The sequence below is a fragment of the Lissotriton vulgaris genome, chromosome 1_2 (genome assembly GCF_964263255.1).
Source record: "Lissotriton vulgaris chromosome 1_2, aLisVul1.2, whole genome shotgun sequence".
NCBI classification, from domain to species: Eukaryota; Metazoa; Chordata; class Amphibia; order Caudata; family Salamandridae; genus Lissotriton; species Lissotriton vulgaris.
This window is the reverse complement of record NC_141686.1, coordinates 56394603-56420201: the sequence shown is the minus strand read 5'-3', so window position 1 is coordinate 56420201 and position 25599 is coordinate 56394603.

The window sequence follows — 25599 nt, the reverse complement described above, 5'->3', positions numbered from 1 at the left end:
GGTGGGGCAGCCTTAACCACCACTGGTGGGGGTGGTGCGTTAGGAACATTTTGAGGAAGAGCGGGATGCATCGGAGCCGGAGCATAGGCAGGAGGTGGACCTTCAAGCATAGCATTCAACAACGAGTCCCCCTCTTCTCCTTCAACCTCAAGGTCCCTGGGAGAACGAGCGGGGTAACATTTTGTTGCTTTAGCCCTATGACGCCTATCTGCCATTTCCACCCCTTCATGAACCTTATTTTCAAAATGCGTTCGCATGATCAGCCATAGACATCCTCTCTTTCTTTTTATTCAACGCTTGCTATTTTCTCTTTTTTTTAATCTATTTCTTTCCTCCACAATGCGGTGGCGTCAAACATGGCTTGACGAGACCGTTTGCGGAGTAGCTGCTCCTCCAGGCTCGAGAGGGCCTGGAGATCAAAGGAGCCAAACTGTGGCTACTGTAATTCAACATTGCTTCGTTTTGTATTTTTTATCCTTAAAGAAGAAAACATGATTGCAGATGCCCATATTTAAGATACATCTCATAACTTAGAGTTCCTTCTGGAGGAAGCGGGCAGGCTGCCTCCAGAAGGGAGTCCTCTGTACATACGCAACAACATAACTTTCGGAACTTACTACTGACTGGCATATTTTTACTTCAGGGAGACAACAGTGGGTGAAAAACACTCACCTCACTGGCTTGGCCTTTGCAAAATTCAATACAGACAGGAAACTGAGCACAAGTGGTGGATGATCAGTCCACCCTTACCCGAAAATGTTGTTCTCTTCTGCAGACATAGGCACGAGTCCAGATCCAAACAGAGACCGCACTAAAGGGGGCACCAGCGGGACGCAGTCAGGTGGCCCAGACCGGATGGGGAAGACCATATGCAAGACTTCTGGTCTACCGGACTCAAAATGGTCGCTCGGATAGGGAACCTGTGTCAGACTTCTACCACGGGCTCCCTCACAACCACCGGGCGAGATCTACGTCTCCCTGGTGTCTATGTTCAGGCGCCATTTGTAGAACCAAGAAAAGCCCACCTCAAGGAGGAGTGGGGGCTTGGCGGTGCGGGAATCACCCGAGTCTACTCTTACCATCCTTATATAATAAAGTGGACCCGTAAACCTTCGTCTGCAGAAAGAACCACCTTTATTTCAGTAGCCCGGGCTATGGAACAGAGTCACAAGCTAGTCAGAGACAAAACCCAGGAGGCTGCTGCTTTACTCCACAGCAAACAAGCCTTATATACACTTTTATTCCACTCTTTTGGAATTCAGTCCATTGTTCAATCAGGGCGGTGTTTGTAGTTGATGACCTGATCAAGGCGGTGTTTGTAGTTGATGACCTGATCAAGACTCGGCATTCAGACCATTGATCAATCAGCTTGATTAAGGCTCGGTCAGTCAGACCATTGTTCAATCAGCTTGATCAAGGCTCGGTCAGTCAGACCATTGTCCAGAAGACTTGATCACGGCGTCAAGGATGTTTACCAAGCAGGGAGCAGAAGATGAAAAACAAGCTTGTTTACACAGGGCATAGGTGTCTCATGGCTCTCTGTTGATGAATTGGATAACTGCAAAGAACAGGTGACTTGGGAATGTGATTTCTTTTTAGCATCAGCAGAAATGGAGGCTGTAGGCAGGGTTTTGTCAAGAAATGGAGGAATGCAAGGAAATTAATAGGACCTAGTAAAAACTTATTTTCTTCAATATGAAGGACATAAGGTACAATTCTCAGCAAGCCTGACTTGGTCCCTGTATCCAGGCTGCGCTCCATTGTGCTCAGCTTGAACTTGTGACTTTGTCCCATTTTTGAGCAACCAAATAACCACTGTTGACTCTTTGTGCTACTAAGCACTATAAATACCGAAACCTTTAAAATTGTATAGTTTTGATTATACAAATTTGATTTTTGTTGTTCTGGTGTCAAACAATTTGTTACATTTTACTCTAATTTTCCAAATTGGCATGGGACTTTTCTTTTTCTCTTAAGTGCTGCATAAATACTTTAGACTGTCCCTTTAAGTTAAGTCTGTCAGCGTTTGTGCCAAGCCACAGAAGGGTTAAGCACAGGTTAATTTAGTGACTTTTGTGGTCACCCTGACACTGACAAGGACTGTTGCTTGAGTGGGGTTTCACCCCCTTCAACCAACAACCCAATTTCTCACACCAGACATCCCAGGTTTGCCCAGACATTCCCAATTTGTCATGGACAATCATGGTGCACCAATACGTTTTGCAAAAAATAAATACATGTCCCAGTTTTGAGAGAGGGTGAGTGAGCATGCACATTTATCCCAGTAATGTGCAGGTTTACATTTACATCTATCCTCTCATCACATGATGGACAGAGTTTATTTGATTAAAGAGTCTCCTGCTGTGCTGCCGGGCCTTATTTGTTCAGTCCCTGTATATAAGAGATATGCATGCACTTTATGAATGTTGAATGTATTGGTCTGTACGATTATTTACACAAATAACTATTTAAATGGCAGTCACAACTTTTTCTTATTTGTTTTATAGCGCTACTCATCCCAATGTAGGGCACATTACATCACATGCACACATTATACATTGACAATAAATCAAGGAAGTGTGTAAATCTTTGTATAGAATGCTACATAAGACAATGAGGGTTTTACAGTTGGGGGTGGCTCAGGAGGCCAAGATGGAGGATGCAAGCTGATTGAACTCCGCCCGTGACCCATCATCCTGACTATTTCTCAGCAACGGGCAGCCATAGGAACCCTTAGTTACACACTGCTGCTGGGGGCTGAGCGGGGAAGCCTCATAAACTGAAAAAGAATGACTCTGGGAATCGGGGGATATAGTTTAACCTGTACCCTGCTCTGAGAGCATGCTGGCGTGGCACTCCGGCTCGGCCTTCTGCTGAATGGAGCCATCAGACCCTGCAAGGACTACACCGGCTGGGAACAGTGAGTTGTTGGAACAAACTACCATGCCCCAAACTATCTCTCTCCCCCCCCCCCCCCCGGAAATAGATTACAACTGACGACTCGCCCTAGCCGTTTAACCATGGGGTGTTGGGCTGCGTGACCATTGTGCCGTGCCTGACTATGTCTCCAGATGAGGTGGCTGGGCTGTAACAGGACTATCACTGAACGGTTGCTGTAGCATATTTGAATCCCCCAACTTGTTTTTGTGTACTGTTAGCCCCTGGGGGATAAACTGCTATTAGAGATTTGCCTCAACCACTGCAATTTGGTGTGATTTGGGGGAGGATCGTACAATCCCCTGATCCATGTACCTCCTGGACTGGCAATCATTCCAGGCTAACTTCGGGGCCTGTTCTACCCCTCCCATTACATGTCGCAGATCAGGGCGAGTATACATTCCTCCGCCATTTTCTCCTCCTTACTATTGCTGCAGGCAATACAATTGGAGGTTTCTGGGGCCCATAACCTAGGCTGAAAGGCCTTTGCAATTGAAGTCTGCTAAATTTGTTGGGGGAGCCCTTACGGAGACCTCTGTATTCCTCACTGCCTACATCTGCCGCCCATGTACTCCTGTGCTGCTGGGCTAATTTGTGCAACTCATCTGAAGGCCATATCTACTCTTCTGTGCCATTCCTTACAGCAACATATGTAAGAGTTCAAATTCTTCAAGAAGTTTCTGACCACCGTTGCACCAGCGCACACTTTTGGAGGTCATGTACTGTGAGGTGGAGACCTGCAATTTGTTTTATATTCTATCTTGACAACACATACTGCAGTTATATCTCATGCACCTTACCATGCCTGGCTAACTATAGAACTGAACTTACCTGATCAATCAATCAATCAATCAATCAATCAATTTGTAAAGCGCGCTACTCACCCGTGAGGGTTTCAAGACGCTGAAGGGAGGGGGGGTGCCGCTACTGCTCGAATAGCCAGGTCTTGAGGTGTTTCCTGAAGGTGAGATGGTCCTGGGTCAGTCGTAGGTGTGTGGGGAGGGAGTTCCATGTCGTGGCTGCCAGGTAGGGGAATGATCTTCCTCTAGGTGGTGGTTCTGCAAATCTGAGGGACGGTGGCGAGGGCGAGGCTGGTGGAGCGGAGCTGGCGGGTGGGAGTGTAGAACGACAGGCGGTTGTTAAGGTATTCGGGCCCGAGTCGTGGAGCGCTTTGTGTGCGTGGGTGAGCAGCTTGAACATGATTGTCTTTCTGACGGGGAGCCAGTGCAGGTTTCTCAGGTGGGCAGATATGTGGCTGTGGCGAGGGATGTCGAGGATGAGTCGTGCGGAGGTGTTCTATATGCGTTGAAGGCGTTTCTGAAGTTTGGCTGTGGTTCCTGCGTACAGGGCGTTTCCGCAGTCCAGCCGGCTGGTGACGAGGGCCTGGGTGAGCGTCTTTCTGGTTTCGGTGGGGATCCACCAGAAGATCTTTCGGAGAATGCGCAGGGTGTTGAAACATGAGGACGAGACTGCGTTGACTTGCTTGGTCATCGTGAGGAAGGAGTCCAGGATGAATCCCAGGTTGCGTGCTTGGTCTGTGGGTATCGGTGCGGTGCCCAGCGTCGTGGGGCCACCAGGAGTCGTCCCAGGCGGATGGGGATTGTCCGAGGATGAGGACTTCCGTCTTGTCCGAGTTGAGCTTCAGACGGCTGAGCTTCATCCATTCTGCGACATCTTTCATTCCGTCCTGGAAGTTGGTTTTGGCGGTGAGGGGGTCTTTGGTGAGGGAGAGTATCAGTTGGGTGTCGTCGGCGTAAGAGATGATGTTGATGTTGTGTTTGCGTGCGATGGTGGCGAGGGGGCTCATGTAGATGTTGAAGAGGGTAGGGCTGAGTGAGGAGCCCTGGTGTACGCCGCAGATGATCTTGGAGGCCTCGGAACGGAAGGGTGGGAGGCGGACTCTCTGGGTTCTGTCAGAGAGGAACGATGTGATCCAGTCTAAGGCCTTTCCTTGGATCCCAGTGTTGTAGAGGCGGATTATTAGGGTGCGGTGGCAGACGGTGTCAAAGGCTGCCGAGAGGTCGAAGAAGATAGGGCGGCTGTCTCTCCGTTGTCCATCAGGGTCCTGATGTCATCGGTGGCTGTGACGAGGGCGGTCTCAGTGCTGTGGTTGGCTCGGAATCCGCAGATGATCTTGGAGGCCTCGGATCGGAAGGGTGGAAGGCGGACTCTCTGGGTTCTGTCGGAATGAGGAAATATAAATTTTATGGTCAAGAAATGTTCCCTAACGTGTACCCCACCGTCTCCATGTACGAGTTTAAAGTGCATGTAACTTCCCTCCTGTGCCAGCTATAAAGACGCAAATACATTGCGTCTAACGTTAACATGTCCTCTTTCAGACCCGCCATGAACGGGTTCAATATTCAGTTCCTAAGTATGCTATGCCAACGTCTTTTTGTGGTGTACTTTACACGTTTTTCAGCTCTGGCGAAGCAGGCCCCGAATTCTGCCATCGAGCCTTTTTCTGTCTTCTGACTCCGAACGCCCCAGCCTGGGCTGCCTCTGTACCCGTGACCTCTGCCTTACTCCCTGCGCGGCCCTCGGCGCTTAGCACAGCCTGCTGCCTGCCAAGACTGAATTCAACCTTCGCATTATCTGTTCCGCTCCTCGAAAATGCATTCCTGCCTACTAGTTTAAGTAAACATTCCCCCAGCTGCGGAGCAAAAGGCCCGGCCTCACTGTCTCCGTGCAAGTAATTCATAGCCTCTGTTACCATGGAAGGCCCATGCCCCCCTCGCATTTCATGCAGACACTTAGACGCTTATACACGCACTCACAGTCAGCATAGAATAGCTTCTGCCCCAGAGACCTTCCCTTCCAGATAATATGGTTCCTAAACATCAGATATCAGATATGATAGTGGTACAAGTTGATCTGACATGCCAGACTTCTGTCTCTTTCCGCTGGTGTAAATGTCAAGTCCCCTGCACCCTCCAGTCATACGTCATGCACACGTCATGCAGCTGCGCACGCATCCAGGCCTCAGATTTCTGCTGACATTGCAAGATTCTGCTTTTGTTGCCACCCACTTATGACACTTACATGTGACGTTTCTAGCACACACCTCTATGTTCACGCCTAGTTCACGCCTTCTAATTACGTATCACTACCACGTGTGTGTTTTATCTTGTTTCTCTCAGCTGTTACGCCTACTGTATTGGTTTCTATAATATGATTTAAGTATATAAGCTATGTATTGTCAATAAATATTGCTCTATCCCTTCCTGCACCCCTGTGGTGGCAGGAATATGATATCCGGTCTGGTACCATTCCTTTTTAAGGAATAAAACCCCTAAGAACTCTAACACCACGGACTCTGTCTCTTTCTTTCCGATTGAGTTATTATTGATAAAGTACTTACCTGCATAGAAATTAAGACGGTAAATCAAATATTTACCACATTATTCTGGCGCCCGAATAGGGACCCCTCCCCCACCTCACGCGCCGGTTGGTGCGTTGCAAGCTCTGTCCCCTGCCATCAGTTAGAGGGAACTACGCGTACTGGCAGGATTTCCTGTATCTCCCTCTGGCCCACGGAGGTGACGAAGACTGCGATCAGCACCCAGACGAGGCGGTGAGGAGTGCGGAGGATCCAGACCAGAGCCTAGCCGAAAGAAGCAAGGTCCGAGGTGTGAAGAGGCCCACCAGTTTTCCGAAGTATCCACGTGTCGAGTCGAGTCGAGTCCGGTCCAGTCCAGTCGAGTTTTCCGAGGCCTTCTGTTTCCGTGCTTCCCGGTGAGTACCATTGCTGGGACGTATCTAGACGGGTGCATTATTATGTATCCGGTAAAGACGGGTTTGGGTACACAAACGCGGTCTGCACTGTTTTAGACAGTGTATCTGTACTGTTTAGCAGTATATCCGTTACTGAAGTTCGTGCACTGTCTTTGACAGTGTATCTGTGCTGTTTAGCAGTACATCTGGTTCCGAAGGTAGAGATATATGTTCAAAATGTTCTCTCATGTGATTAATGTCGTGGTATGAGTGATTGTTTAATGTGCATTATTGTGTTTTTGTGTAACTAATTGTGTTCAGAGTTCAGTAGCAAGGATTGAATATCCAGTACTAAGTAGACAAGATGCCGTTTTTCAATAAGTTAAAGCAGATAGGAACTAGGAAAGGGATGCTAGAGGAAGAAATTCCTATCCCCCCTAGGGACACGCCTGGAAATTACATGTACCACAAGCATGGCATAGACGCCATACTGTATCTAGATTTATGGGCCGATTATACTAAGCACCTAGAAGAAAAATACAGATGGCCCGCTACAGGAACATGGGATGCCGAGTGCATCCTGAAAATAGAAGAAGCACTATGGAAAAAGAAAGCCAGACAATCACAGAAAGATGCCATAGAGTTATGGCGTAAAGAATCACATAAACGAGCCGAAAAAGAACTCCGAAGAGAAGATAGACTTAGAGAAGCGCCGGATAGAGTCCGAGAAAACGAATTAGTTAATGAAGGGATCCGAGTAAAAGCCGAACAAGTAGACCGTGCACGAAACAATCTTGTAAATAGTATGTACTTAGTGGCCGAGGGTTCGCCTGAAGCCAATTCAGAAATACCGAAAAATCTGCCGCCACCATTGGTTCCAACTAAAGTAAACCACAGGACTACTAAAGACATATTCCTGGCTTCATATCTAGATGATGTAGCGCCCGCTTACACCAACCCACCTGCCCGTGTACCGCCTACAGACGGTGATGGAGGTGGCAACCCGCCTCCAGACCATATTCCACCATTACCGCAGCAGAGTTCCCCCGTTCGACAGCCTGTTCCTCCACCCCCACCACTTCCCCCACCTCAGGTTAAGATACCAAATCCATCGTTGCTTGATCCTACTAAGAGACCAGTTCAAGTACATATACAGACTCCACAGAGGGATAATGCCCAAGCCTCCGCCCCAGGAGGCGCAACAGGGGGTTACCAAACCCCGCCAGCAACACACAGATTACACCTTAGGGATATGCAGAAGCACCCTATGCTCCAATCACCCCATCTCGACATACTAAAAGAACAGCTCCCAGTTTGCAGATATGACCCAGTACCCGGTAAAGACGACAGAATGTTGATAGCATCACTACGTTTGCGGCAAGCTACAGATTACCTAGTGTTATTCCCAGATATGTCTGATCATCTAGATAGAATATATCATTTTGTCCAGACTGGGGAAAACCCTGAAAGTATTAAGGAGGCCCTGGCACACCAGAAAGTTGACACTCAAGCATATATACTACGTTTTTTCATAAATTGCTTAATAAGAGACCGAGACAGGCCAGAGACAGACCAGGTTGAAATGGAAGCCCTAAACAAGTGGGGTCAAAATATAGCCGAAGGAAAGCATGATAAACAGAATTGCATAGCTAGCATGTACAAGAAAATAAGAAAAACAGTAATAGAAATACACGAAAAGGAAAAAGAAAATGGCTCCTCCCAGGAGGAGGAAGGACCTGAAGAACAAGAAGCGACTACAGATATGATAGCGTATGTAGGTAAGGGAGCTTACCTTAGGAAAGGCATTCGCCCAGAAAGCAAGAGAGTTTTTCTCTCTGGCATATCTAAACCAAATTCTCCTGAACATCAGTTTCAAGACACTGATAAAATGCTTCGAGAACGAATGGGGTACCACGTACTCAATTCTATGGATGAACAAGAACTAGCCCGGTCAGCAGTACTATGGGCTGACAATCCTAATATATACAATGATGACACAGTAGCACATACATTTCTGAACCTTTCCCCAGACGAGCAGAAATTAGCAGGTGTATACATGATTCAGCACCTCCTCACGTTATACAGAAATCAACATTCAGACCCAGGTCCCTTACCTGATACATTAGAAGCACTACTCATGGATAGATGGAGAGGCCTAAGTACTAAGTTAGTTCAAATAATTCTAGAACAACGGCACAGATATAACACTTTCTTAGGCCCACAATATGTTCCCGCTCCGCCCCCAGAAAGAAAAATGTATCATATGGAGCGTCTTCATGGCATTGAAAGGCAGAACCCATTACGAGAAGTGCACCCAGTTATGGGTCCCGATAATAACCTGAAACGTGTGTATGTATACACACCTCTGACCAAGTTAGAATTATTGGAGATGAAGAAACTAGTACCCTGTCATGATAAAGACCCTGCAGGTTTTCACAGAGAACTTAAGGATATGTTACTAATGGGAGATTACACCTATACTGATATTATGAAATTGTTAAAGGTTCTGTTGCCTACCGGCATCTACGAGAAGCTCAAGGAAAAAGAATGGGAGGTGGGAGAGAAAAAGATTATATGGACTGAAATAGAAGACGAGGAAAGGATTCGTACTCCAGGGCTAGGCCTTGGGGAAAAAGCTAAAGCATTACCAGGTTTGATAGTACAGGTCTTGCCAAGATTATTGACAACTAAAAAAGAAGACTGGGATGCAATCTCAGCCTGTAAACAGAAACACGATGAAGATACTAGTGACTTCTATTCAAGATTCGAGAAATGTTTCATTATAAATAGTGGCCTGAAACCAAGTAGCGAGTCATACCCGCACCTTTTTGTAAGTAAATTAGTAGAGAATTCCCTAACGCAAGTTAAGAATCGAGTATATAAAGTCGAAAGCACATGGCAAGCAAATACGCCATCCCAGATGTTGCAAATGTTACAGTATCATCAGAACAGAATCAGAGAAGAACAGGAACATGAACAAAGACGTATGAAAGACACAAAAATGAAAATACTAGTTGCCCAGACAGCCCCGGCTGACGGTCAGAAAAAGGGTGGGACACAGACAAATAATTCAGCAGCTCCCGTTAAAGGGACATGCAACTATTGCAAGCAGCCAGGTCACTACGTACATGAATGTCCAGTCCTGAAACACAACATAGCAACAGGTAAAACTAAAGAAAGACCGCATCCGCCTAGACAAGACCAGGGCCAACAACAAACTTCGCAGAATTCACAACCGATGCATGCTTCATCACATACAGGACAGGCCGCAGCGGCATCACAGCCACAGGCCATTGCCGCGACACAGCAAGTTTCACGGCAGATGTGCCAGTATGCCCAATCAGATTACCCCGATTATCAGCGATACACATGAAACAGCCTAGAGAGGGAGGTTGGCTTGCCTCTTATTGAGATTCCTGTAGATCAAGAGGGTCCTTATGTACACAGTCAAGTATTGGGAAAAGACAGAAAGTTTTTAATTGACACAGGGGCAAGCCGCACAACGATCAGCCATGATGAAGTTCCAGGGGCACCCCTCTCAGGCTCACAGAATGTTTCCCTTGGTTTCTCAGGACAACCTATTGTAAATGAAGTATCGAAACCTGTCCCCTTAGCAGTAGGTCCATTATCACGTGTTACAGACTTATTACTCACGAAATCATGTCCAGAAAACTTGTTAGGTATCAAAACACTGAAGGCTCTAGGAGCCGTGATATGCTGCTCTCCGGAAGGAGTTAGACTTTTCCTGCGAGACTTCAAGGGTCACTATGTATTACGAGAGTTTGATGTCAGATTGAAAAATGTACCAGAACACCTGTGGGCACAAGGCCCAACCGATGTAGGCTGCATGCATATTACACCATATCGTGTTACACTCAAGCCAGATGTTGTTTTACCATGAATCAGACAATACAAGTTACCACCCGATGCTGTAGTGGCTTTACTGGAAATCATTGAAGAGCTTATTGCCCAAGGAGTGGTTGTAGAGACCGACTCCAATATCTGTAATTCCCCTATCATTCCGATTCTTAAACGTACTGATCCCAATGCACCGCCAGTATATCGGCTGGTGATTGATTTACGAGAACTGAATAAATGCATTATTCCACAGTACCCTGTGGTTCCCGATATCTCATCCCTATTGACTGCCATTGATTCAGAAGCAACGTTCTTTACAGTAATTGACCTCAAGAACGCCTTCTTCAGTGTACCCATTGATCCAGAGAGCCAATATCTCTTCGGATTCAGTTTAAATGGACGAAGTTTCAAATTTTCACGCGCACCTCAAGGATTCACAGAAAGCCCCAGCATCTATAGCCAAGCACTGAAAAGACAACTTGATTGTATCCAAATGCCAGTTAACACTGCAATACGTCGATGATCTGCTGATCACCGCACGAAGTGAGCCCGAATGTGAGCAAGCATCACTGACGGTTTTATATTTTCTGGCCGACAAGGGACACAAGGTGTCTCCTTCGAAGCTACAATTCTGTGTTCAGCAAGTTGTGTACTTGGGTCACTTGCTGTCCAAAGTGGGGAGACAGCTCACTCCTGATCGCATCCAGCTAATTATAAATATGCCGCAACCCCAGACACAAAAGGAAGTGCGGGCCTTCATAGGCCTCGCCTCGTATTGCAGACAATGGATTCCTCAGTATGCATTTCTAGCTAAACCACTCATTCAGTTGACAACACAGGAGGCAGCGACTTCGACTGCCCTCCCTTGGACTCAGGAACATACACAGGCTTTTGAGGAATTAAAGAAAGCTTTATGTCAAGCACCAGTTCTAGCAACACCATGTTACAGCAAACCGTTCACACTTTTTGTTACAGAACGTGATGGCACAGCGTTGTCTGTCCTCACTCAAGACCAAGCAGGTTCACATAAGCCTTGCGCTTATTTTTCAAGTACATTGGATTCAGTAGCCCAGGCACTCCCTGCGTGCTTAAAGTCAGTTGCCGCAACAGCCCTAGCTATCAGACAGAGCGATTCAATTGTATTAGGACACCCATTGACAGTACAAGTTCCACATTCTGTAGAGGTCCTTCTAAATCGAACCCAGACTCAACACTTAACTATAGCACGACTGACAGGTTATGAATTGACGCTATTCCAGCCACACATAGAAATCCGACGCTGTAGCATTCTAAACCCCGCAACATTGTTACCCTCCATTATGACAGATCCAGCCCCACATGATTGTATAGAGATCATTAATACAGTAACAAAGCCCCGACGAGATTTAACAGATGTTCCATTGACAAATCCAGACCTGACACTTTACGTGGATGGTTCATGTATGAGAACAAGTACAGGAGAGTTAGTGGCCGCGTATGCAGTGACCACTGAAACTGAAGTCAAAGAAACACATCGTATTGACACACTGTCTGCTCAAGCGGCGGAGCTCATCGCTCTGACCCGAGCCTGTATACTAGCCAAGAACAGAAATGTTAACATATACACAGATTCCCGTTATGCTTTCGGAGTCGTACACGACTTCGGAGTGTTATGGCAAGAACGAGGTTTTTTGACCTCTCACGGTGCCAAGATCCAACACGGTTCCCTCATTCAAGCCCTGTTAGACGCAATACATCTGCCTTCAGGCATATCCATCATGAAGTGTAAAGCACATACTAAAGTTACAGATTCTGTTTCCCAGGGTAATGACCTGGCAGACCAAACAGCAAAACATACAGCATTGACTCACACCCAGACAACTGATGTGACAAAGACAATAGTACCGACACAGTGTATGTCAGTTAGGGATCCCACACTAGATGTAATCGATATTCAGACACATGCCACTCCGGATGAAATCAAGAAATGGACTGAACTAGGAGGGATTCAGACAGATCAAGGATGGATGACGAAGGGAAAATCTACATGGTTTCTCCCTGACTCTATGGTTCAAGTCATAATAAATACAGCACATAGTCCAGCACATCTAGGAGAAAAAGCTATGTTAGACAGCTTACAGAATCTCTGGTACAACAAACACTTACGAGCAGCAGCAAAACAGAAAGTGCGTACTTGCATGATCTGTTGTCAGTTCAATCCAGGTAAAAGCGTCCCTGTAGAGCAAGGTGGATTTCATCCCCCCGATCACCCTTTTGAAGTCCTCCAGATGGATTATATCCAGATGGACCGTTGTCGAGGATTTAAGTATGTCCTCGTAGTTGTTTGTGCGCTTTCCCGTTGGACAGAAGCATATCCAGTCCCAGATTATACTGCCCCGACCACTGCCAGGCAGCTGGTTCGAGAATTCTTCCCACGGTACGGCTTGCCTCGTATCGTATACTCAGATAACGGACAGCCATTCTCATCCGAGCTCATGAAACAGGTTTCCCTTCTGCTAGGATATCAGTGGAAATTCCATTGTGTCCGACATCCCGAGGCCGCTGGCCTTGTCGAAAGGCATAACCAGACATTGAAAACACGCCTTGCAAAGATCTGTAAAGAGAAAGGGGTCGACTGGATAGTCGCCCTGCCCGTTGCACTGTTTTACATGAGAATGGTCCCCCATTCGAGATCAGGGCTATCCCCGTATGAAGTGGTCTTTGGCAGACCACCGAATATGTGGGGGACGCCCATGCCTAAGAAAATTACCGATGTTGATTGTAATATGCTGACAGATTACCTTGCCTCCTTGATGTCTGCACTCCAATCATGTCGTTCACAGGTTGCCGCAGCTTTTCCCGACAACACTGATGTAAAGCCACATGATGTCCGTCCCGGCGATGCTGTGTTGATTCGCAACTTCGACAGGAAAAGTCCGCTGGAGCCCCACTGGAAAGAGCCGAAGATCGTCCTTCTTACCACGAGGACCGCGATCAAGGTGGAAGGCCGAAAGGGGTGGATCCACACGAGTCATATTAAAAAATGCAACGAATTGCTGCCAGAAACTGACTCGTCCACCCCCTCAAAGGACTGCCTCGAATCTAGTGACTGTAAAGTTTCCAAGCGAGAGAAAACTCCCCAAGAGGAGTACCGAAAGAAACTTCGATCTAGCAAGTCAGACAGTTTAATTGTTTAAGTCCTCCCCTAGGTGAATCGGTTAAATAGTTTCTGACATGTATCCCCTAGATCGAGATAGAGAGAAAGAGAGACAACTCAAGAAACGTACATACTGTAAATCACTCCGCAGTCACTGTATAGTGACATTATTGATTATGTTTTTCTTAAGTCTTTTGATTATTGTTGCTAGTATACTATTGCCAATATACTACCCTATCTTCAAGCGTGAACAATCTGCTTACAATGTAACTGCTGAACACTCTTTTAGCGAATTACCGCCCCACGAGCTATCATACAGGCTTGCGCTGCGCAACAACACATTCATTAGTATGTTACATCACTCCCATCAGACTAACAATGCTACCAACTGTTGGATATGTGGCCGACTCCCTCCCTATCAGAAATACAAGGGAGTTCTGCCTCTCTTCCCATATCCGTTCACTCACAATGGCTCCTGTGGTACATGGTTTAGATTAATTAATTCTTTAGATTCTGATATTGCTGTTTTCGAGGGGAATTGGATTTGGGGAAACCTGAACCTAGTTCTGCTCAACGTCTGCTACCCTGACAAGAAGGGACTTCCCATTAGGACAGGAACTGATCTAGAAAATGAAGTATATGGATTAGGTAATTATACAATTAACCTCATGATTCTTACTGTTGAATCCGAAGCTGCACCAGTTCCCCCTGCTATGTCAGTATTACCAGTCACAGGTGACTTATGTGTCAGAAAGAAGGGTTCAGTACATTTAGGTCGTAGTAAATGTACTACCGTGGTCGAATTCAGTGATCATGGAAAGTCTTCCTTTAGAGCTACTCGTCATTCCTATTTTGTTTGTGGCCATACCGCATACATACGCTTACCTCCAGATTGGGATGGTACCTGTTATATTGCCTTCCTTCTGCCACCCGTTTTCCTAGCCCCTCCTGATTATCACAGAAATACGAATCTAGTAAAGAGTAGACTCAGAAGAGATCAGAAGAGAAGTGTGGCTCACCGGTTAGAGCAGGCAGACCCTGAAGCAGAGGTCAGACCCGGGACCAGGGTTCAATTCCCGACGCGGCAGGGTCTTGAGCTCAAATGTCCACGGACTCGATAATTCTCGCTTCGGTGCCTGACCTAATCATGGGTTCACACTCTGCAACTCTGGGCATTAAGCTTGCTTAATCTCCACAACGGCCCCCCGCGGCGGGATGCCTGGCTTTCACCTTGGGGATGCCCGTTAGGGGCTATCTCACAGGGAAAAGCCAGGACGGGTTCCCAAGGCAAGCGCCGAGATGCCTCCGGGTAGTCGAGCGCTATATAAGAACATACAAAAAAAAAAAAAAAAAAAAAAAAAGATCTCCCGATTGTCGACTATACTGAAACGGCATGGGAGCAATACACAGATTTCAATAAGGGATTCTTTTTCTTCACAGGCCCCGTCCAAAACAGTAAACTAATACGAAGATTAACTAGAACCCTCGAAGCAGTAGTGAACGAAACTGCCTCCGCTCTAGGCAACCTAACAGAGGAGCAGTCCGCCATGCGGGTTGTTGTTCTTCAAAACCGTCTCGTTATTGACGTCATCTTGGCAGACAGAGGCGGAGCTTGTAAGGTCATCGGGTCAAGTTGCTGTGTTTTCATTCCAGAAAACGCGCCAACGGTATACCAAGCTATTACACGTCTTCATAAAATTGCAAGTTTGATACATCAGAATCCAGGCACCTGGACTTGGTCCGGTTGGTTCTGGACAACATTGACTGCTTGGGGATGGAAGATCCTATCCTTCCTAGGCGTTGCCCTTGTCATAGTATTCAGTTGCTGCCTGTGCCTACAATGTGGGCCAGCGATTTGTGGACTGTGCGCCACATCGTGCATTGCACATTCCAGTTTTCACTCAAAACGCAAAAAGAAGAAAGAAGAGCAAATGATGTTACAAGAACAGACTGATCGATTCATGAGGATCGATATATCATGAAGGGTCCGTAGGGAACAAGGAGGGAATGAGGAAATATAAATTTTATGGTCAAGAAATGTTCCCTAACGTGTACCCCACCGTCTCCATGTACGAGTTTAAAGTGCATGTAACTTCCCTCCTGTGCCAGCTATAAAGACGCAAATACATTTGCGTCTAACGTTAACATGTCCTCTTTCAGACCCGCCATGAACGGGTTCAATATTCAGTTCCTAAGTATGCTATGCCAACGTCTTTTTGTGGTGTACTTTACACGTTTTTCAGCTCTGGCGAAGCAGGCCCCGAATTCTGCCATCGAGCCTTTTTCTGTCTTCTGACTCCGAACGCCCCAGCCTGGGCTGCCTCTGTACCCGTGACCTCTGCCTTACTCCCTGCGCGGCCCTCGGCGCTTAGCACAGCCTGCTGCCTGCCAAGACTGAATTCAACCTTCGCATTATCTGTTCCGCTCCTCGAAAATGCATTCCTGCCTACTAGTTTAAGTAAACATTCCCCCAGCTGCGGAGCAAAAGGCCCGGCCTCACTGTCTCCGTGCAAGTAATTCATAGCCTCTGTTACCATGGAAGGCCCATGCCCCCCTCGCATTTCATGCAGACACTTAGACGCTTATACACGCACTCACAGTCAGCATAGAATAGCTTCTGCCCCAGAGACCTTCCCTTCCAGATAATATGGTTCCTAAACATCAGATATCAGATATGATAGTGGTACAAGTTGATCTGACATGTCAGACTTCTGTCTCTTTCCGCTGGTGTAAATGTCAAGTCCCCTGCACCCTCCAGTCATACGTCATGCACACGTCATGCAGCTGCGCACGCATCCAGGCCTCAGATTTCTGCTGACATTGCAAGATTCTGCTTTTGTTGCCACCCACTTATGACACTTACATGTGACGTTTCTAGCACACACCTCTATGTTCACGCCTAGTTCACGCCTTCTAATTACGTATCACTACCACGTGTGTGTTTTATCTTGTTTCTCTCAGCTGTTACGCCTACTGTATTGGTTTCTATAATATGATTTAAGTATATAAGCTATGTATTGTCAATAAAATATTGCTCTATCCCTTCCTGCACCCCTGTGGTGGCAGGAATATGATATCCGGTCTGGTACCATTCCTTTTTAAGGAATAAAACCCCTAAGAACTCTAACACCACGGACTCTGTCTCTTTCTTTCCGATTGAGTTATTATTGATAAAGTACTTACCTGCATAGAAATTAAGACGGTAAATCAAATATTTACCACAGGAGAGGAACGATGTGATCCAGTCTAAGGCCTTTCCTTGGATCCCAGTGTTGTAGAGGCGGGTTATTAGGGTGCGGTGGCAGACGGAGTCAAAGGCTGCCGAGAGGTCGAGGAGGATGAGGGCGGCTGTCTCTCCGTTGTCCATCAGGGTCCCGATGTCATCGGTGGCTGCGATGAGGGCGGTCTCAGTGCTGTGGTTGACTCAGAATCAGGACTAGGATGGGTCGAGCGAGTTGTTTTCTTCGAGGAATGCTGTCAGCTGTTTGTTGACGGTCTTCTCGATGATTTTAGCCGGGAAGGGGAGGAGAGAGATGGGGCGGAAGTTCTTGAGGTCTTTGGGGTCCGCTGTTGATTTCTTCAGTTGGGCGTTGATTTCTGCGTGTTTCCAGCTTTCAGGGAACGTGGCTGACGTGAGGGAGTTGTTAATGACGTTCCGGAGGTGGGGTGCGATGATGGTGTCGGCTTTGTTGAAGATATGATGAGGGCATGGGTCGGCGGGGGAGCCGGAGTGGATGCTGTTCATGACGTAGGTGGTGTCTTCGGTGCTGATGGGGGTCCATGCGTTGAGTCTGGAGGTGGGGGTCATTGGTTTGGTGGTTGGGGGCGTGGTCTGGGGTCCGAAGCTGTTGTGTATGTCTGTGATCTTGCGGTGGAAGAATGTGGCGAGGGAGTTGCAGAGGTCTTGTGACGGTGAGATGTTGTTGTTGCTGGCGCTGGGATTGGAGAGCTCTTTGACGATGCTGAAGAGTTCCTTGCTGTTGTGGGCGTTGTTGTCCAGCCGCTCTTTGAATGATGTCCTTTTGGTGGTGCTGATCGTCTGGTGGTATTCACGGGTGGCGCTCTTGAGGGCTGTCATGTTTTCTTGTGGCGCCAAGCTTTTTCGAGAGTTCTGCACGATTTCTTTTCGATTTTGAGGGCGTCTGTGAACCATGCGGTTTTTCTGTTGCTAGTCTTGCTTGGGGGGGGGTTCTCCAGAGGGGCGAGGTCGTCGGCACAGTTGGTGATCCTGTGCGAGGTTGTGCGCTGCGTCGTTGGTGTCGGCAGGTGGGTTCTGGCTCAGCGATGCGGTTAGTTGGTCTGTGGTGACTTTGCTTCAGTATCTGCGGGGGATCTGTGGTGTCTGGTGGTGGGAGGTGGTCTTTTTGAAGGTAAGGTGGATGCAGCTGTGGTTGGTCCAGTGTAGTCCGGAGGAGTGGCTGAAGGAGACGTGGTTGCTGGCGGAAAAGATGGGGTCGAGTGTGTGGCCGGCGAGGTGGGTGGGTGTGTCCACCAGTTGCTTGAGTCCGAGGTTGGCGAGGTTGTCGAGCAGGGTGGTGGTGTTGCTGTCGTTGTTTTTCTCCAGGTGGAAGTTCAGGTCCCCAAGGAGGATGTACTCTGTAGAGGCTAGGGCGTGCGGGCTGATGAAGTCGGCGATGGTCTCGCTGAATTGTGTTCGTGGGCCCGGGGGTCGGTAGATGAGGGTTCCTCTGAGGGTCGGTGTGTATCTGGAAGTGTAGGTGTTCGGCGGCGGTGAGTGTGTCTTCGGCATTGGTCGTGACGCTGATGGTGTTCCTGTAGACGATGGTGACTCCTCCTCCGGTTTTGTTGATGCGGTCCTTCCGGGTGATTTTGTAGCCGTCCGGGATGGCTATGGCGATGTCGGGGGCCGAGGAGGCGTTCATCCAGGTTTCCGTGAGGAAGGCGACGTCTGGAGCTGTTGTGTCGAGGAGTTCCCAGAGTTCAACAGCGTGTTTGTGGACGGAGCGGGTGTTGAGCAGGATGCACTTGAGGTGGTTGTTGTTGTCGTTGCTGTGTTTGGTGGGTGGGGTGCAGGTACGGAGGCAGGTGAATTTGCAGGCTTGGCAGGTTAAGGGTCCATGGGTGCGCTTCGGGGTGGCTTGGTAGCAGGCGGGTGGTCGTCCGGTGTTGAGTGCCTTTGAGGGCGGCGGCTTGGCTTCGGCGGGGGCCAGGGGCTCTGGCGCTGGGTGCGGTCCAGGCGCAGACGGCCATGTCTTTGGCGCGCCTTCGGCGAGCCCGCTGCGCGGCCGCGCAGTGGCCTCCATTAAGAAGGGGCGAAGGAGGGAGGAGCAGGTGGGAGGTGGAGCGGGGGTCCAATCAGGCACGGGGGCGGGGCCGCCGGGGAGGCAGCGGCAAGAGTGGGAGGTGGGAGAAAAAAACGACGGGAAAGTAGAGGCAGCAAGGGGGCAGCAAGGGTGGTGTTGACGCGGTAGGGGAGCGATCTGGCCTGTGACCAGGGTCGCGGGTCGCTCCCTTAGTGCACAGCGCCCTCCCTTAAGAAGGGGCTAGGGAGGAGCAGGTGGGAGGGGGAGCGGGGTCCAATCAGGCATGGTGGCGGGGCCGCAGGGAGGCAGCGGCGGGAGCGGGAGGTGGGAGAAAAAAACGGCGGGAAAGCAGAGGCAGCAAGGGGGCAGCAAGGGTGGTGCTGACGCGGTGGGGGAGTGACCTGGCCTGTGACCAGGGTCGCGGGTCGCTCCCTTAGTGCGCAGCGCCCTCCCTTAAGAAGGGGCAAGGGAGGGAGGAGCAGGTGGGGTGGGCAGTGGGGGTCCAATCAGGCGCGGGGCAGGGCTGCAGGGGAGGCAGCGTCGGGAGCGGGAGGCGGGAGAAAAAAACGTCGGGAAAGTAGAGGCAGCAAGGGTGGTGCTGACGCGGTGGGGGAGCGACCTGGCCTGTGACCAGGGTCGAGGGTCGCTGATCAGGGTACCTGATGTGTTCCTCAAGTTCTGTGATAACGCTCACATAACAGCTGGCTTCTTTGGGGCTCATTTTTGTGCTCTATTGTCTGGCTTCCTCACTTATATGCTTGTGCTGTGAGGTTTTGTGGTCTGCTCTAACACTCACAAGCGGGCCCAATCATAGAACATACAACTACTTTTGCTGTGCAACATTATTAACAATTCTTAACCATGGTACTCCCAAGGACTGGTGCCACCGCTGCACGCTCTCAACTGTCAACCCACCACCGGGCTCTCAGCGGATTGATGAACCTAAAGACCGCTCTTCAGGCTCCGAATCAGTTACTGACAAACTAGATGTGATGCTGCCGCCATAGAAAAGTCCTTTGTATCCCTAGAATCGAAGATTGATGCTGTTGCCGCAGATCTTTCCCTGCTGAGGGATGATCATCGAAAACTTACAGATGGGGAATGTTCAACGTAACAATTAGTGGCAACCCTCCAGCAGCAAACTAAGGACTTGTTATCCCATATTACCATCTAAAGGAAAAGGTCCGGATCCTGGAAGATCATTCAGAAGACGGTGAGGGTAGATCTCGGTGGAATAATGTCAGAGTGGTGGGCCTCCCTGAGGGAATTGAGGGCAGAAGCATATATAGAAACCTGGATACCCAGCTTCATTCTTATGGAACTACTCTCACTGTTCTTCTCAGTTGAATGTGCTTATAGGGTATCAACAGGGAGGCTTCCTGCTGGTACTCCACCCTGCCCGTTGTTGGCACGTCTTATGTACTATTGAGATAGGGACATTATCTTAAATGAAGCAGTCAAATAAGACAATTTGGTTATTTTTTAATTTTTTAATTTGCTTTTAACACATAAACATTCCGACCACATCAGCCAGTACAGGTTCCACAATGCAGTATAACAAAAACATGCAGGATAGAGGGTTTATGACTGACCTCTTCCTGCTGGAGCCTCAATGCATGTGGATGTCAGCGTGTTATGGGATGTCATGAGTATGAGTGAGCAGGGATAAGATATGTGTCTCTAGTCTCGGATGTGGCCAGTTAGTAACAAGGGTCGCAAACAATGGTAAGGAGGGGAGAAGGTGGGAGGCCAGGGGGACATGGTATTGAGCAATTATGCTGGTGTCTTCTGTTGGACCAAGAGACGGCGCATTACTTCTGGGTTGTGAAGATGAGAGCAAAGATGATTCGCTGGCAGGGGGGCTTAAGGGTATATTTCATTGGTGTCATCACAGCGGATGGAGGCCTGTTCGGGTGGCAAAAGGGCTACCGATTAAGCACTCTGTGAGGGTCCAGGGCTCACAGGGGCTGCATCAATATCTTCGCTCAGTAGCTGGAAGCGCAGAAGAAGACCAGTTCATTGCGGGTAGATAGGTCTACAGCGAATCTGCTGGACCTCCTCATTATGAAACGCGCCCTCTTCTGCTGCACCCCATTTACACAGGGCGCCCCTCCAGGCCTCTATTAGGGTCGCTACCGATTAGTGCCAATGTAGGGTAATGGTGTGCTTTGTCAACAGTAATGCAAGGGCTACAAAAGATGCCTGCACTTCGTGTTGCTTCCTTCTCTAAAAAAGGCAGAGGGAGCATGCCTCCTATGGGGTTATGTCTGGGAGCTCAGTGATCTCCTGGCGTGTGTCATGTACAGAATAGTAAAACAAGAAGTTTTTCCCTATGGGAGATATTATTTCCTGCTCCTAAATCAGGACTCAAACTAACAGACACAATCCGCAACATTCATTTTATCTTGCATCTTTTTGAATGGGAGAACACTTACCAGAAAGGGACACAAACAATCTATTAAAAAAGTATACAATTTATTATAAATAAAAATACATAGATATCAATGAACAGTCAATTAAAAACATGAAATACACAAATAAAATACACAAATAAAACCACCTAATGTGGGTGTGGAGAAAATTATGGAAAAAGACACTAGTATCTGTCTTAATTATATCATTTTGGGCCCTCGTTTGGCAACAATGGGGGAATAATATTCCTTTAGACCAAATTGTTTGTTGGCAACGCCGAATATGACTTGGCAAAATTGCGTTGACGCGTTTCGGAAGCTTAAATTGATAATGGCTTCCTTCCTCAGGACAGTCTCTATATGTTTTCTCCACAGAATTGTATCATACCTAATGCACAAATAAAATACAACTATTAGATCCTGACTTTATGATGACTAATTACACATTTTTTCTTATCCTAAAGGGGACTGAATCCACTACCGTCTCTAAATTTATTCCCAAATGTCAGACATGATTATAAAAACAAGTGACAGGGCCTATTTGTAATCACAGAGAATCTATGGGTAATGGACAATCCTTTGTGTTATTATACATTTCACCACAATGTCCATGTTTTAGTCATGAAGAGTTATAAAGAGTTAGCATGAAACAGTTATGCTTGATCATTTCACGTGTTTCTAAATGTGCACTTATTTAATACATTGCATTTCTAAAAACACCTACATCTCAAAAGATATTCAACATAAATCTCAAAAAGTACTAAAAAACCCCATATATTTCCAATTAGGTGACCGTCTATGTACATCAATGGTGATCCCATTGCCTTAAAAACATTGTGGTTAGTGTTGTCCACATTCTCCCGACAAACATACAAGACACTCATACACCCATCATGCATTATATTATTATTGTTACTAACCATGGTGATTATATTTCCAGAAGAAATCTACAGAATGTGTAGTATTTCTGTGGTGATCGCCTCTAATGATCACAGGCTCCCACAATCCTATATGCAATTAGGAAAGATACAACATTAAGTTTTGGATATTGGCGTACCCTGACATTATTATTTGAAGGGCATTTTATTTATTTACCTCAATGTATAAGAAGGCGCTTTTATCTCAACTCAAAATCTATATAAAAGCTTGTTCAGTTGTGAACTTGTCGTCACATTCCTGCATAGATTACAGAATGCTGGTTAGTTATTTCCATAATACGTTTTAGTCATTATTAACGCAAAACACATGAACCTATTATCAGGTTTTTATCACAAAGGAATTACCTTGCGTGATTCACAAAAGGGCGTAATTATTTTGATGCCTCCAAGCGAATCTTAGTGCTGTATTAATACTGCAATGAAATATAAAAGGAGCATTTTACTCAATTGGAGGGAGACATAAACTATCATTGTTACCAAACTACATTTGTTTTAAAGTTTGTTCCTTACCGAGAGTTACGGGTCAAATTTGAGAAACGGGGTCCTTTTGCGCAGCCGAGTAATATCGTGCACGTGGCTGGGTAAAAAATATAGAAACGGTGTAACTATATCTATGATTTTAATTACAGAATGTAACTAATAGTTACTGATTAGCTACGGGGTCTTAGCTTAGTTAAATGCTGACCCCAACCCTCTATCCATGTCGGCGAGTTCCCCTTCGCCAATTTTACTGCTATCCACACATGGTTAGTTATTGCTAGTCGGGGGTTCTTCTTACCTGTTGTGTGCACACAGCTGTCTTTCCCGGAGCTGCTAAACGTGGCGTCTGTGTGGTCACCGCTCGCGTAATGTTTTGTCGGCTCACCGAGCTCCAATAGTCGCTTTTAAAGCCCGTCATGCGGTCACGTGGTTTTAAGTTTGATCCTCGCGTTTGACCTAAACCACTTATGTTTCCTGTTTTATTTATTTTAGAGAGGCAAACACAAACTTTGTTGCTCACTTTTTGAAAGGCATTCCCTATATCGCGTATGCTCTGTTTACTAAGTTTCCTGTTTTATTTATTTTAAGTGAAAAGAGGCAAACAAAAACTTTATTGCTCACTTTCTGAAAGGCGTTCCCTATATCGTGTATGCTCTGTTTACTATGTTTCCTGTTTTGTTTATTTTAAGTTCAGAGAGGCGAACAAAAACTTTATTGCTCACTTTCTGAAAGGCATTCTCTAATTAAACCTAGGATGGTAACGGGAAGGTTACCATCCAAACAAAAACTTTATTGCTCACTTTCTGAAAGGCGTTCCCTATATCGCGTATGCTCTGTTTATTATGTTTCCTGTTTTGTTTATTTTAAGTTCAGAGAGGCGAACAAAAACTGTATTGCTCACTTTCTGAAAGGCATTCTCTAATTAAACCTAGGATGGTAACGGGAAGGTTATTTATGTATACATTATTTGGGTGGGACCATACTGAACGTTCGTGCCCAAAGTAAGGATATAGTGAGTATCAACAGCCTCGAATTAAAAATTGTTGATAGAGAATCAAACAATCATACAATTTCAAATCTAAAGGTACGGTCGGGTCCCAGAAGATCGCCTATTTATTTCTAATGTCTTGGCATTTCTATCTAAAGTATCAGGGAGGTCTGGAAACCTGATGTCTGAGCTTTACAGTACCTATGAGTCCATGTCACATATCACATATGTTACATACCAATTATATACAAATGGTGTGATGAACCATGGTTGAACATTTTAACAAACTACAACACAAACATACAGAGTTCTCATGGTTTGTGATAGAGAAAATCAAGGCCTCAAGAAGAGGAGGCAACCTCGATATAAAACGGAAAAACAGGGAACAGTGGTATATTTCTACGCTGGATACTGTTAATCGAGGCCTGAACACGAAAGAGAACTGGATGAGTATAGTGTCATAGAACTGTCCACAGGATGAAATAGACATACTACTTGATCATAACAGGAAACATAGTAAACAGAGCATACACGATATAGGGAACGCCTTTCAGAAAGTGAGCAATAAAGTTTTTGTTTGCCTCTTTTCACTTAAAATAAATAAAACAGGAAACTTAGTAAACAGAGCATATGCGATATAGGGAATGCCTTTCAAAAAGTGAGCAACAAAGTTTTTGTTTGCCTCTCTAAAATAAATAAAACAGGAAACATAAGTGGTTTAGGTCAAACGCGAGGATCAAACTTAAAACCACGTGACCGCATGACGGGCTTTAAAAGCGACTATTGGAGCTCGGTGAGCCGACAAAACATTACGCGAGCGGTGACCGCACAGACGCCACGTTTAGCAGCTCCGGGAAAGACAGCCGTGTGCACACAACAGGTAAGAAGAACCCCCGACTAGCAATAACTAACCATGTGTGGATAGCAGTAAAATTGGCGAAGGGGAACTCGCCGACATGGATAGAGGGTTGGGGTCAGCATTTAACTAAGAGAAGGCCCCGTAGCTAATCAGTAACTATTAGTTACATTCTGTAATTAAAATCATAGATATAGTTACACCGTTTCTATATTTTTTACCCAGCCACGTGCACGATAATACCCGGCTGCGCAAAGGGACCCCGTTTCTCAAATTTGACCCGTAACTCTCGGTAAGGAACAAACTTTAAAACAAATGTAGTTTGGTAACAATGATAGTTTATGTCTCCCTCCAATTGAGTAAAATGCTCCTTTTATATTTCATTGCAGTATTAATACAGCACTAAGATTCGCTTGGAGGCATCAAAATAATTACGCCCTTTTGTGAATCACGCAAGGTAATTCCTTTGTGATAAAAACCTGATAATAGGTTCATGTGTTTTGCGTTAATAATGACTAAAACGTATTATGGAAATAACTAACCAGCATTCTGTAATCTATGCAGGAATGTGACGACAAGTTCACAACTGAACAAGCTTTTATATAGATTTTGAGTTGAGATAAAAGCGCCTTCTTATACATTGAGGTAAATAAATAAAATGCCCTTCAAATAATAATGTCAGGGTACGCCAATATCCAACACTTAATGTTGTATCTTTCCTAATTGCATATAGGATTGTGGGAGCCTGTGATCATTAGAGGCGATCACCACAGAAATACTACACATTCTGTAGATTTCTTCTGGAAATATAATCACCATGGTTAGTAACAATAATAATATAATGCATGATGGGTATATGAGTGTCTTGTATGTTTGTCGGGAGAATGTGGACAGCACTAGCCAGAAGGTTCAGAATTTATGCACAATGTTTTTAAGGCAATGGGATCACCATTGATGTACATAGACGGTCACCTAATTGGAAATATATGGGTTTTTTTAGTACTTTTTGAGATTTAT